Source organism: Felis catus, chromosome C2 (assembly GCF_018350175.1).
Source record: "Felis catus isolate Fca126 chromosome C2, F.catus_Fca126_mat1.0, whole genome shotgun sequence".
NCBI classification, from domain to species: Eukaryota; Metazoa; Chordata; class Mammalia; order Carnivora; family Felidae; genus Felis; species Felis catus.
The window spans coordinates 156,010,535-156,025,441 of NC_058376.1; the positions used below are offsets into that span (position 1 = coordinate 156,010,535).

The 14,907-nt window shown below is 44.1% G+C and overlaps 1 long non-coding RNA gene across 3 annotated transcripts in view; it reads right to left on the reverse strand.

Moving 5' to 3' along the window:
* Window positions 1-2,763: 2,763 nt before the first annotated feature.
* LOC111562327 overlaps window positions 2,764-14,907 on the reverse strand; it is a 58,997-nt gene continuing 46,853 nt past the window's right edge. Inside the window, exons 3-4 of one of the 3 annotated variants that reach the window (XR_006585707.1) lie at window positions 3,877-4,146; window positions 2,764-3,628 (exon numbers count right to left, since the gene is read on the reverse strand). This is a non-coding gene — a long non-coding RNA (uncharacterized LOC111562327). The remainder of the gene's footprint in view (window positions 3,629-3,876; window positions 4,147-14,907) is intronic. The other 2 variants (XR_006585705.1, XR_006585702.1) reach the window with 2 other exon arrangements.

A 14,907-nucleotide genomic window follows, 5' to 3' on the forward strand; every position in this document is an offset into this window, starting at 1 on the left:
GCTCTGGGCTGATGGCTCGGAGCCTGGAGCCTGTTTCCGATTCTGTGTCTCCCTCTCTCTTTGCCCCTCCCCCATTCATGCTCTGTCTCTCTCTCTCTGTCCCAAAAATAAATAAACGTTGAAAAAAAATTTTTTTAATAAAAAAAATTAAAAAAAAGAAAAAGGAAAGAAAAGGAAGAAAGAAAGAAAGAAAACTAAAGAAAGGAAAGAAAGAAAAAGGAGAGAAAAGGAAGGAAGAAAGGAAAGAAAGAAAAGGAAAGAGAAAAAGAAAGAAAAGGAAAGAAAGGGAAGGAAGGAAGGAAGGAAGGAAGGAAGGAAGGAAGGAAGGAAGGAAGGAAGGAAAAAAAGAGAAAAGGAAGGAAGAAAGAAAAAAAAGGAAAGAAAAGGAAGGAAGAAAAGGAAAGAGAAAGAAAAGGAAAGAAAGAAAGAAAAAAGGAAAGAAAAGGAAGAAAGGAAAGAAAGAAAAGGAAAGAGAAAGGAAAGAAAAGAAAGAAAGAAAGAAAAAGAAAGAAAGAAAGAAAGAAAGAAAGAAAAGAAAGAAAAAGAAAGAAAGGGAAGGAAGGAAGGAAGGAAGGAAGGAAGGAAGGAAGGAAGGAAGGAAGGAAGGAAGAAGAAAATTAAAAAGAGCAAATAGGCCAAATGGGGAAAAACAGTAAAAATAATGATACACTTAACAAGTAAAGCACTGAAAAGTGTGACAAAATTGAGATTGAACATAACAATCATAGATGTAATTGGGTTTAAATCAACCATTGAAAGGAGAAGACTTTTATGTTGACTCGCGAAGGAAAACTAGATATGATAGATGATAAAATTGGCCACAAATTCTTACCCTCCCTTCATCTGTGACTTTGCCGTGTGCAAAATCTTTCCCATCAAGCCGTGGGGTCTTTTCCTCCAGCCCTTAAGTCTGGGTTGTTGCTGTGAATTGCTTTGGCCAGTGGGGCATCAGCAGTTGGAATGCAAGTGACCCTTCAGTCATCAGGGCTGGTCCCTTCGTGCTGCACTTGAAACCCTGTGACTTCTGAGTGTGCAGTTTAGCCTGCTGGATTATGAAAGACCCATGGCCCAGTCACTCTCCCAGGCCTAGCCGACAACCAGCTAGCTGTTAGACATGTGAGCAAAGCTATCTGAGAGAATCCAGCCGCCGGCCAGCCCCCTTGCTGACCTCAAACACATGAGCAAGCCCAGCAGAGATTAGCTGAGCCAGCCCAGACGACACACGCCAACCAAACAACAGAATTATGAGCTGAATGGCTCTTGATTTAAGCCGCTAAGTTCTGGTATGGTTTATGATGCCTCAAAAGTCACCTAGAGGCGATACACTTAAACGAAGTGATTCAGAAAGGATAAATAAGACTAGACAAAGATACACAAGACAAACGAAACAATAAGAATGCAAAGGTGGTTATCTTGCTGCCAGACGATGCAAGCCAAAAAGACTTAAACACAATGGAGGACACTTCATCATACTGAAGGATGACGTTTTCCAGAAAAAAAATAAATAAATAAAGGCTACAATTAAAAGTTTTTAATAACTGTGTATCAGACAACCTAAAATTCATGTACCAAATACATATGTACCATACGCCAAATAACAACCACCATCAAAAAAAAAAAAAAAAAAAAAAACCTACAAGATTAAATTTCCAAGTAATAATTTCGACTCTTTGGGCCAAATCTAAGGGAATTAAAAGGAATATTACCCAGGAATGATCCGAAGAAGATACATTTGGAAGCAAGGTAGGTCGATTAAAAGTAATAATGTGGAATGCCTCATTAAGAGAGATGTGGCCTTGGGGCGCCCGGGTGGCTCAGTCGGTTAACCAGCCGACTTCGGCTCAGGTCATGATCTTGCAGTCAGTGAGTTCAAGCCCTGAGTCGGGCTGTGTGCTGACAGCTCAGAGCCTGGAGCCTGTTTCAGATTCTGTGTCTCTCTCTCTGACCCTCCCCCGTTCATGCTCTGTCTCTCTGTCTCAAAAATAAATAAACGTTAAAAAAAATTAAAAAAAAAAAAAAAAGAGAGCGACATGGCCTTGCAAATTATAGGGCAGATGAAAAAGTATACTCCACTTTGATGTCAGGCTGTACTCTATGAAAATTAATATTCGTCTTTGGGAGTTGATGATTCAACAGTAACCTCCAGCACCTTTAAGAGAACAAAGTGACTCATCCACAAGTCCCAGAAGTGAGTTCTTTCACCCACTTTGTAGTTTGTGTGGGGCCTGGCTAGTCCAAGTTCCCCACGGTCACTCGGACTATGAGAGGACTTCACTGCTCTTACTCCCCAGGGCATTTGTGTAGTGGTTCTCAGGGAGAAGTAATTCTGTCCCCCAGAGAACATTCAGCAGTGTCTGGGACATTTTGGGTTTTAACAACTCGAGGGGGCGGAGGATGACAGGGGAGGGATGCTGCTGGCATCCGGAGGGTAGGGTAGAAGCCAGTGATGCTACCTACATGCACAGTACTGGGCCCCACAGCAAAAACTGACCCAGCCTAAAATGTCAGTAGTCCCGAGGGTGAGATTCACTCTTGGGAAATGTACTGTTCAGAACAGGCTCCGAATTGTGAGGAATATACTGCCGGGAATACAGTCCAATCCGTTGGAAGGGGTGGGTTGTTTCAAAGAATGAACGGAGACCGGCTTTGAGAGGGGAGAAAGAAGCATTGTTGACAGAGATTGGTGCCTAAAAATAGGGGACAAGAATTAGGAAATAGAGTATAACAATGAGCATTGAATTTCATAAGGACCGTCCGTTAAACTAAGGAGAAAGGCATTGTCATTCTTTTTATTGCCCCAATTCTTACCAAAGGGAGATTGAGGAAACAAGGAACTGGCCCCTCACTCACACCTCTTCTGACCACAGAAAGAGGAAGCTGCATTCTGTCCTGGTGACTGTTTCCAGAAGTTCCAAGCGGTGACCATCAACATGACAAGTGTTCATGCAGAGCTGAGAGCACCAAAGAGGAATATATGTGTGAAGAGCCGGGTACAGATACAACTAAGGAGTTTAAGATAAGCTTTTTCTGGTAGACCTCAAGGTCCGCCTCCCTCCCATACGCCTTCACTTCTTCATCCTTCTTTAATATTCTGATCGTCACCTGGCTGTTCTCACTTCTCTCTCTTTGTCCTTCGTCTTAAGCCTTAAGGGATAGATACGTGGCTTGAGCCTTCCATCGTAAGTGGAATCCCATCTTCGAACCCCAGTAATTCAGGAAAAAAAAACAAAAAAAACCACAATTCTGGCTTTTGAGAAAAAAGGTTTGCCAGAGGCATCAGAGAAGGAAACATTTTGCTCTTTTTTTTTTTTTTTTAATGTTTATTTAGTTTTGAAAGAGAGAGTGCAAGCAGGGGAGGGCGGAGACAGGGAGACAGAGAATCTGAAGCAGGCTCCGTGCAGCCAGCCCCACAGGGCAGAGCCCCACCTGGCAGCCTAACACAGGAACCGCGAGATCGTGACCTAGGCCAAAATTGGACACTCAACCCACTCAGCCAGCCGGGTGCCCCACATCTTGCTCCTTTGAGAGAATTTCTGACTGCGACCTTCCTCTCCCCAGACGTGATGAGGGAACATTTCTCTGTATGTCAGAGTTCTTCCTTTTGCACAGTAGAAATGAACTGTGGATACTTTAAACAGAAAAGGAATTTGTTAAAGGATTTCAGGGAGTTGAGAGAGTCTCTGGGAAGGCCCGAGAATCAGGCCTCAGGGGGATACAGCAGACTACATCCTACTGCATAACTGTTCCAGAGTTTTGGAGAAACTGCTGGCCCACTGAGCACAAGTACCACACTGGCAAGGGGTGCTGGGCCCTAGGGTCCCCCCCCCCCCGAGCCTCTGCAACCCTAGCCTGTGCAGCTAGTGCTGCCACCCTTACCTGGAGGATTTCTGCATGGTTCTTGCAGCCTCGTGTCACTAAGTTGCACTTGAATGTCTGGAAGGGCATCGGCAGAGCTGCGAGGGAGGCTGGGAAACAGAATTTCTGGACTCCGTATTGGTGAATTAGGATTTGCCGATCAAGGAGAACTCCCTGTAGAAAGGTTTTCCAAGTTGCCCTATGGCATAAAGAATGCAAGTGTCGACCGTACTTGGGGAGTTTTTGGTAACCATCTTGGGACCTTGATGGGGAATCAGCCTTTGGATGAAACTGACATGCCAGAAGTCAGAGAGGAGAACTCTAAAGACACCGATGACGTCACGGCGCTGCTGAATCAAACCAGAGCTCAAGCCCGAACTGTCTCTGGGATCCGGTCCACCACCCAGCAAATCCCCGTTGTTTGAACCTGTTTGAGTTGGGTTTTGTATTACCTACAAATGAATCCACCTTAAATTAACTAATATATAAACAAAAAAAGGTTGGAAAACGTTCATGAATTTTTAGCAGTCTTGACAATTTTATCCTGCTCTTTATTAACCTGTTAGATGAAAAGTAGCATCTATGTTTTTAATCGTCATGTTTAATTGTTTATGAATGAAATAAAAACTCTTTTTAAGTGTGAGTTACTTCTGTTGTTTCTGTTAACTGCTTGTTTTTAGCCTTTTGCCATTTTTCTATTGGGTTACTCATTTCTTATTGACTTGTAAGTGCTCATAGTGTGTATATATATATATATATATATAGTGTGTATATATATGTGTATATATATATACACATATATATACTATAGGTTCTACTACGTATGTATTTAACGGGTATACATAGTACATCATATGTACTGTATGTTTCTGTCCTTCCATGGTAGGCTCAGGAAGAGAACCCAAAGGATTAGCCTTGCTTATAGTTGGCTTTAAGAATGAAACATGGAGGGGCGCCTGGGTGGCTCAGTCGGTTAAGCGTCTGACTTCGGCTCAGGTCATGATCTCACGGTTTGTGAGTTGGAACCCCCCGTGGGGCTCTGTGCTGACAGCTCGGAGCCTGGAGCCTGCTTTGGATTCTGTGTCTCCCTCTCTCTCTGCCCACCCACCCCCACTCACGCTCTGTCTCTATCAAAAAATGAATAAACATTAAAAAAAATTTAAAAAGAATGAAACATGGACAATTTAATAAAGTTGCAAGATACAAAATGTATAAAAATCAATTACATTCCTATACACTATTGGAACTATTGGAGAGAAATTAAGAAAGCAATCTCATTTACAATAGTATCAAAAATAATAAAACACTTAGGAATAAATTTAACCAAGGAGATGAAAAAGCTACACACTCAAAACTATAAAATACCGATGAAAGACCGTAAAGAAGACATGCAAGAATGTAAAGCTAGCCTGTGTTCACGGATTAGAAGAGTTGTATCATTAAAATATCCATAATGCCCAGAGCCATCTATAGATTTAATGCAATCTATCAAAATTCCAATGGCATTTTTTACAGAAATAGAAAAAGTAATCCTAAAATTCATATGAAATTACAAAAGACTCCAAATAGCCCCCAAAATCTGGAGAATGAACAAAGCTGGAGGCTTTCTTTCTTTCTTTCTTTCTCTCTTTTCTTTTTTTAAATGTTTTTATTTATTTTTGAAGGAGACAGAGAGAGCATGAGTGGGGGAGGAGCAGAGAGAGAGGGAGACACAGAATTCAAAGCAGACTCCAGGCTCTAAGCTGTCAGCACAGAGCCCGATGTGGGGCTCGAACTCACAAACTGTGAGATCATGACCCTAAGCCGAAGCCCGACGCTCAACCGACTGAGCCACCCAGGCACCCCTCTTTTCTTTTCTTTTAAGAGATAGAGGGAGGGAGAGAGAGAATCCTTAGAAAGCTCCACCTCGGTGCCCAGTTACAGGGTCTTGATCTCCAGCCCATGAGATCATGACCTGAGCTGAAATCAAGAGTCAGTTGCTTAACCAACTGAGCCACCCAGGCGCCCCTGGAGGCATCACTGTTTATGATTTAAAGCTATATTACAAAACTATAGCAATCGAATCCGTGTAGTATTGGCATAAATACCAGATACATAGATCAATGGAACATAATAGAGAGCACAAAAATAAATCTGTTTGCATTTGGTCAACTAATTTTTGACAAAGGAGCCAAGAATATACAATGAGGAAAGGATAGTCCCATAAATAAATGGTGTTGGGAAAATCATATATCCACCTGCAAAAGAATGAAACTAGATCCCTATCTTAGACTATACTAAAACATCAACTCAAAACGGATTAAAGACTTGAATTTAAGACCGGAAACCATAGGGGGCGCCTGGGTGGCTCAGTCAGTTGGGCGTCCGACTTCGGCTCAGGTCATGATCTCGCGGTTTGTGGGTTTGAGCCCTACGTCGGGCTCTGTGCTGACGGCTCAGAGCCTGGAGCCTGCTTCCGATTCTGTGTCTCCCTCTCTCTCTGACCCTCCCCCGTTTATGCTCTGTCTCTCTCTGTCTCAAAAATAAATAAACGTTAAAAAAAAAAAAAAAAAGACTGGAAACCATAAAACTCTTAGAAGAAAACATAGGAGATAAGCTCCTTGACGTTGGTCTTGGTGATCATTTTTTGGACAGGACACCAAGAGCAAAGGCAACAGAAGCAAAAATAAAGAAGTGAGACTATATCAAACTAAAAAGCACAGAATAAGAAACCATCAACAAAACTAAAAGGCAACCTTTGGAATGGGAGAAAATATTTACAAACCATATGTCCAATAAGAGCTAATATCTAAAATATATAAGGAACTCATCAACTCAATGGCAAAAACAAACAAGCAAAACAGATAACTCAATAAAAAAAAACCAGGCAGAAGACCTGTTCCCAAAGAAAATATACAAATGGCCAATGGGTACATGTAAAGATGCTCACTAATCATCAGGGAAATGCAAATCAAAGCTACAGTGAGATATCGTCCCATACCTGTTAGAAGAGCTATTGTCAAAAAGACGAGAAATACTAAATGCTAGCAAGGATGTGGAGAAAAGGCAACCCTTGCACATTTGTTGGAGGTATAAACTGGTACAGCCACTCTGGAAAACCAAATGAAGTTTCATCAAGAAGTTAGAAATAGGGGCGCCTGGGTGGCGCAGTCGGTTAAGCGTCCGACTCCAGCCAGGTCACGATCTCGCGGTCCGTGAGTTCGAGCCCCGTGTCAGGCTCTGGGCTGATGGCTCGGAGCCTGGAGCCTGTTTCCGATTCTTTGTCTCCCTCTCTCTCTGCCCCTCCCCCGTTCATGCTCTGTCTCTCTCTGTCCCAAAAATAAATAAATGTTGAAAAAAAAATTAAAAAAAAAAAAAAAAAGAAGTTAGAAATAGAACTACCCTGTGATCCAGCAATCCTACTTTTGGGCATGTGTGCAAAGTAACAAAATCATCAGCTCAAAGAGGTGTCTGTACCCCAATAGTCATCACAGCATGGTATGGAAACAACCTAAGCGTCTAGGATTTTATGCCTATAATGTTTATAAATACCTTTTTCTGTGTATATTTTATATTTATAAAATAAATATATATTATATATTTAAATAAGATAATATATAATATATTTAATTATATTTTATATATATACATACATATATATATGTGTATATATATATATATATATATATATTCAGCCATAAAAAGAAGGTAACCCTGCCATATGCAACAACATGAGTGAACACGGAAGGCATCACCCTAAGTGAAATAAACCAGACAGAGGAGGACAAACACCGCATTGTATCACTTATGTGTGGACTCAGGAAAAAAATTAAAAAGCAAAACTCATAGAAACATAGTAGAATAGTGGTTGCCAGAGGCTGGGAAGGGGGGGGGAATAAGGGCAGTTTGGCAAAGGGCACAAACTTTCCCTTACGAGAGGAACAAGGTCCGAGGATCTACCGATGGCACGATGCCTATAGTTTAAACTACCGAATTATGTAGTTGAAATCTGCTGAGAGAACTTAGGTGTTCTCACACTGACACAAAAGCGATGGAAGGTGGGGATCCTTTCACAACGTATAAAGCCTCACATTGAACACCTCCCAGAAGCCTCCAGAAGTCTTCGGGAAACTTTGCAAACCTTCTCCCAGCAAACTCTTGTACCAAAGAACAGGACAAGAGGAGCAGCCTCGACCACCCCCCAGGGTGCCAGCTCCACCCTTCCCCTGCTTCCCTTACTCCACCTAATTGAAAGGAATCCCCCTTCCAGAACAAAGGAGTAGTGGGAGACCTCGACTAACAGAGATACAGCTGTCCGTTTGTTTTTTAAGTTTACGTATTTATTGTTTTCAGTAGTCCCTGCACAAAATGTAGAGGGGCTCGAACCCACAACCCAGAGATCACAAGTTGCATGCTCTTCCGACTGAGCCAGCCAGGTGCCCCACGGCTATTAATTTTAAATGGTAGTTTCTCTACTAATTAAAACAAAATTCTACCTTGCTGAGCGGCTTATTATATACAAAAATGGGGTTTCAGGGGCGGTGTGAGGGCTGTGGCTCAATGAGCAGAGCCGGTCTGTAGGGGTAGGGCAGTCCCGAGCTCTCAGCCTACCCCCCCTGCCAGCAGGAGCCCCCCAGCCCAGCGAGAGCCCCACCCGGGGGGCCCCAGCAGCAGCACCAAGGTGGGTGAACACCCACATCCAAGACCTCACCGCAGGCGGCACCAGTCGGGACAAGGCCATCGTGGGCTATGAGGAGTCGCCCTCGGTCTGGGCCACCGTCCCGGGAAAACCAAACATCCGTCAACACCATGCCAGCTGAGACTGGTGTCCCGGTTGGCCAGGACCAGTCAGGTTTTTTGGTGAATAGGCTGACACCCGGGAGCCAGAAATGTTCTTTTAATCTGGACTCGCTGCTGCAGGACAGGGGATTTACCGCGGGTTTTCATACCAGGAGCACCTGCACAACTCCACTTTCAACATCACTGTCACCGTGACTTCCAAGACGCCCATCCTGCTGAGGGGCAAGGGTGTCCAGGGTGGTGCGATCGGCAAGAAATGTTACGAAATGGCCTCCCACGCGTCAGCATTCCCGGTACTGACCTCGTCTGTCCGTCTCCTTGCCCCACCTCTCCCTACTGCTTTTTCACCCCCTCCTTCCCATACACAGGCACCGTTTTTATTTGGGGGGCCATTACCCCACGTGAGCTGGGGGCTGGGGCTGGATGGATGGACACCTCCCCCTACCCATCCCCCTCCTCCGTGTGGTTGGAAAACTGTTTTGTTTTGTTTTCCCTGAATAAAAAAGATCCTACTAACAAAAAAACACAAACAAAATGGGATTTTCCCACACATACTGTTTGAAGTTTGTTTTCTTTACTTACTTGAGGCATTACCCAGTGGATAAGAATGTCTAGAGTCTTAGTCTGCCTCAGCTGCTATGACAAAAATACCATAGACTGGGGATTAAACAACGATGTATTCCTCAGTGTTCTTTTTTTCTTTTAATGTGCATTTATTTTTGAGAGAGAGAGAGGCAGACTGCAAGTGAGGGAGAGGCAGAGTCAGAATCCGAAGCAGGCTCCAGGCTCTGAGCTGTCTGCACAGAGCCCTACGCCAATGCGGGGCTCAAACCCACGGACCGTGAGATCATGACCTGAGCCGAAGTCGGACACTTAACCGACTGAGCCACCCAGGCGCCCCGATTCTTCACAGTCCTGAGGGCTGGAAAGTCCCACACTGAGGTGCCGACATATTTCGTACTTGGCGAGGGCCCTCTTCCTAGTTTGCAGACGGCCGTCTCATATCCTCACATGGTGGGGAGGAGACAGAAGCAAGTCTCCTGAGTCTCTTCTTAAGAAGGCACTAATCCCATCATGATCTGTTCCTTCCCCAAAGCACCACCTCCAAACACCCTCACGTTGGGGATTAGGGTTTCAACATATGAACGTCGGCGCAAACGTGTCGGTGGCCAACAAACTTTGAATTCCAACTTCAACATTTATTATCTGTGTGACCTTGGGCCGTTTGTTCAACATCTCCAAGCGTCACTCTTCACATCTAAAGGTAAGTAATACTACCTACCCCAAAGGTTTACTGCAGAAACTAAATAAAATATATTGAATACTTGACAGGTTACCTGGTGCACAGTAAGTACTCAATGCTAGCTGCTATTGCTATAATTATTATTTTATTGTCATTGCTTAAAGCCTTTCTTTGTATCCTCTCAAAGTCTGGAAGGAGAAATAGTTCATCCCTAGAAAGAAATCAACCTTACCAGTAACAAAGCATAGAGTCCAGAGAATTATTTTTTAAAACTTTTTCTTTTCCACCAAATCTCACTTCAGTTCCCCATGAGTCAGCTTCTTAACAATACTAGCTACTTTTTAGACCATAATTTTTATGCCATAACTTTTTTTAAGTTTATTTATTTATTTTTGGGAGAGAGAATGAGCATGAGAGCAGGGAAGGCACAGAGGGAGAGGAAGACAGAAAATTCCAAGCAGGCACAGAGATGCTGAGAGCAGTCACTGCTCAGAGACTGACGTGGGACTCGAACTCAAGAGCCATGAGATCATGACCTGAGCTGAAGTCAGACGCTGAACCAACTGAGCCACCCAGGTGCCCCAGGACATAACCATTTTTTACAGTTTTTGATCTGACTTGCAAAATTACGCCCCATCCAGAAGAATGTATGACTTTACATTTCTATCAACGGTGTATAAAAGTGGTGAAAACTTAACCAACATTGGCTGTATTTTTTTTAATCTTCACCAATTGAAAAAGTGAAAAATAATTTCTCACAGTTTTAATTTGCATGTATTTTCTTTCTAGGAAGGCTACGGGGTTTTTCATGTCTCCCACCCATTATTGTATTTGTTTGTGCATTACTGGTTTTAGTTTTTCTTTTGAAGAATTTGAGTTTTTTCATATTGATTTGTAAGAGTTTCTAAGTATATATTTATATTATAATGATAATAGCCTTATTCCCCACTTTGGTTTTTTTTTTTTGCCTTCAAAATTGATTTATGGAGCTTAAAAGCACCAGGTTTCTGACATACAGAATTTTATACAGTTAGAGCCCCAAGCATTGTGAAGTAATGGAACATTAAAAACAAAGAGACAATATTCTGAGTGTCTGGGGGTGGGGGCAGGGGGAAGGTCACATATAAGAAATCATAATAAAAATGACTCTGGGCTTCTCAACAGCGTTTGAAGAAAGAAGACAGTGGAAAAATGTCTTCAGTGTGTTGAAGGGAAAGGACTTCCAACCTAGAATGATATGATCAGCCAAGCAATCAATGTGAAGAATGAATATAGACATTTTAAGACTTGTAAGAGCTGAAAAGAATCACCACCTGTGTTAGTTTTCTATTGCTGCTGTAGCGTATTGTCACAAATTTAGTGGCTTAAAACAACTCAACGTTATTCTCTTACAGTTCCAGAGATCAGAATTCCCAAATAAAAGCATTGGCAGGGCTGTCCTTCCAGAGTCTCTGGGGGAGAATCAGGTCCTCAACTTCCCTAGCTTCTAGAGACTGCGGCATTTCTTGGCTTGCGGCCCCTTCCTCCATCTATAGAACCAACATTTTCTCTCTCTTTCTCTCTCTCTCTGTCTCTCTCATACCTCCTACCTCCCTTTTAATTACCTACCTCCTATAATTACATTGGAGCCACCTGGATAACCCAGAACAGCCTCCCTATTCTAAGATCCTTAATTTACTCAGATCTGCAGTCTCTTTTGTCACTGAAAGATATAGATTTACAAGTTTCAGAGATTAGAATGCGGACATCTTTGGGGAGCCATTATTCTGTGTGCTACACTACCCAGTTACCTTGTTTCCACTAAAACGTAGGAATAATCTGAGAAAGAGTGCTGAAATAGGAGATTCCTCACAGGACAGCAAATAGTGAAGTCATAACGTCCGAATAACAACTGAAAAGCCATCCTGATTGTGATGGTGTGATTTGAGAGACGGGCATGTCAGCTCTGGTCCTCAGGATGTCTCTGCCAGTGTCATTTATTTTTAACTTGATAGAACTATTAGAGGATCTGCTTCACCAAAACAGGGAATAAATTTACATGTGTAAACACAGACTACAGACCCAGGAAACTTAACTGAGAAGAAAATCAAAGGGAAATCCAAAGCTGACATCAAAAGAAATTCCTAGGATTATGGTTGCACAGAGGGTCTACAGAGTAACCATCAGGGACGGAAAGGCAAAGAGGTATACAGGAAAAAAAAAAAAAAAAAAAAAAAAAAAGATGTTTCCCCAAAGGTTGAAAGCAATAGATTTCAAGGCAATCAACATATATTTTTTTATTGAGGAAAAAATTAAGGACTTCAGCTTTTGGTAATAGCACAACTAGGTGGTTCAGACCAACCCTGCCACCAAAGACAAAGAACACAACTGGATAGAATATTTAAATAAAACTCCTTGGAGCGCCTGGGCGGCTCAGTCCATTAAACATCTGACTCTTGGTTTTGGCTCAGGTCATGACCTCATGGTTCCCGAGATGGAGCCCGGGGTCAGGATCAGCACGGAGCCTGCTTGGGATTCTCTCTCCCTCTCTCTCTGCCCCTCCCCTACTTGCACTCTATCTCAAAATAAAAAATAAATAAATTAATTAAATAAAGGAAGCACACTTGATCCTGTCGCAAACACACTTAGCACACATGGAACCACCAAAGACCTTATTGACAGGTTTTTTCATTTTATTTTATTTACTTCATTTTTTTAATGTTTTTATTTATTTTTGAGACAGAGAGAGACAGAACATGAGCAGGGGAGGGGCAGAGAGAAAGAGGGAGACACAGAATCCGAAGCGGGCTCCAGGCTCCGAGCCGTCAGCACAGAGCCCGACGCGGGGCTCGAACTCACGGAGTGTGAGATCATGACCTGAGCCGAAGTCGGACACCCAACCGACTGAGCCACCCAGGCGCCCCAGGTTTTTTCATTTTAGACAACCTCAAAATAACTGAGGGTCTCACAAGGCATGAACTCCTCCAAGTCGGTCTGGGCAGCACACCCCATGGGGATTCGGGTGCTTTCCCAATCTTCTTGATAGGAAGGTAAATGACTCCATTACCAGCAGTTTGGGACAGCCTAGTTTTGTTAGAGGCTATTCTGTAGGACAATCCACAACCAGAGGTCAAATGCTGGATCATTCTGAATGCTGATAGAATGCCATCCCTGGAAGAGGGCTCCACTTGAAACTTCTCAAACCCAAACCCAATTTGGTAACATTTGAAGCTCTGGCGTGTTTTAGTCCGTAGCCTCCATGTTGCAGACTCTCTCTCTCTCTCTCTCTCTCTCTCTCTCTCTCTCTCTCTCTCTCTCTCTCCTCCTTCTCCTCCTCCCCCTCCCCCGCCCCCAAGTAAGAGTATAGGCACTCCAGTGGATGTTTAGAATCCTCATTAGCTGGGGCCGGTGTATTAAAGGTCTGATAGCATTTTTCAAATGCTATCATTTGAAAAGCAAGTCCGGCTCTTGAATATTCCCCTATATACCCTACCTTTCCTAGTTTTTTCATAAATGTGTTTTAATATTACCCTCATATGTAGTGTGTGCTGTTTCCAATCTCCAAATGTTTCTATCATTTGGGCCTATGACTAGACTGATATTTTTCTGCCTTCAGAGGACTAAATTATACCTAGAAATTTTACTCTAGTGTGGGGTCCTTGTACCTACCTGGCTCGATGGTCCATCTTGCTACCGTAAGAAATTCAATTAACGGTTTTGACCCTAGTCTGTTCTTCCAAGTTATCACCATAAATAGGAACGTCATCAAATAGGAAATATTGGTGTGTGTGTCTGTTGTATTTTTAGGAGAACCGTAGGATGTCGTGTTAGAAATTGTGGCTTATTACTGGGCTGTTAAGGTGTCCTTGAGGCAACCTCGTAAACCCAGCTGTCTGCCTTCCCATGTGATTAGTCATGGGTTGGCTCTTCTCATCAACCACAACAGCAAACAGCATGTCAGAGAAGTCTATCACTGTTGCAGGATGATTTTTGCCATGATACTTGGGATTCACTGTCTCGCTCCTTCGAAGAATGAAAAGGTGGACATAAAATGAGCAGCAGGCAGAAGTTTATTAGGGTGTAAGATTAGAAAGTAAGAATAGGGGCGCCTGGGTGGCTCAGTCGGTTGGGTGTCAGACTTCACTGAGGTCGTGATCTCACAGTTCGTGAGCTCAAGCCCTGCATCGGGCTCTGTGCTGACAGCTCGGAGCCTAGAGCCTGCTTTGGATTCTGCGTCTGCCTCTCTCTCTGCCCCTCCCCCGCTCGTACTCTGTCTCCCAATATCTCTCAAAAATGAATAAACATTAACAAAAAAATTAAAAAAAAAAAAAGCAAGAATAGTAGGAAAGCTCTTTTGAATGCCCAGGACATTAACCAAGGGTCCTTGTTTTACAAGGTTTTGGGTAGCCCCCCCCTCACCCCTCACCCCCCACCCCCCCACCCCTCACCCCTCACCCCTTAACCCCTCACCCCTCACCCCCCACCCCTTAACCCCTCACCCTTCACCCCCAACCCCCCACCCCCCACCTCTCACCCCTTAACCTCTCATCCCTCACCCCTCACCACTCACCCCTCACCCCTCACCCCTTAACCCCTCACCCCTCACCCCTTAACCCCTCACCCCTCACCCCTTAACCCCTCACCCCTCACCCCTCACCCCTCACCCCCCACCCCTCACCCCTTAACCCCTCACCCCTCACCCCTTAACCCCTCACCCCCCACCCCTCACCCCTTAACCCCTCACCCCTCACCCCTTAACCCCCCACCCCCACCCCTTAACCCCTCACCCCTTAACCCCTCACCCCCCACCCCTCACCCCCATCCCTCACCCCTTAACCCCTCACCCCTCACCCCTTAACCCCTCACCCCTCACCCTTCACCCCCCACCCCCCACCCCTCACCCCTTAACCCCTCACCCCTCACCCCTTAACCCCTCACCCCTCACCCCTCACCCCCCATCCCTCACCCCTTAACCCCTCACCCCTCACCCCTTAACCCCTCACCCCTCACCCCTTAACTCCTCACCCCTCACCCCTTACCCCCACCCCTCA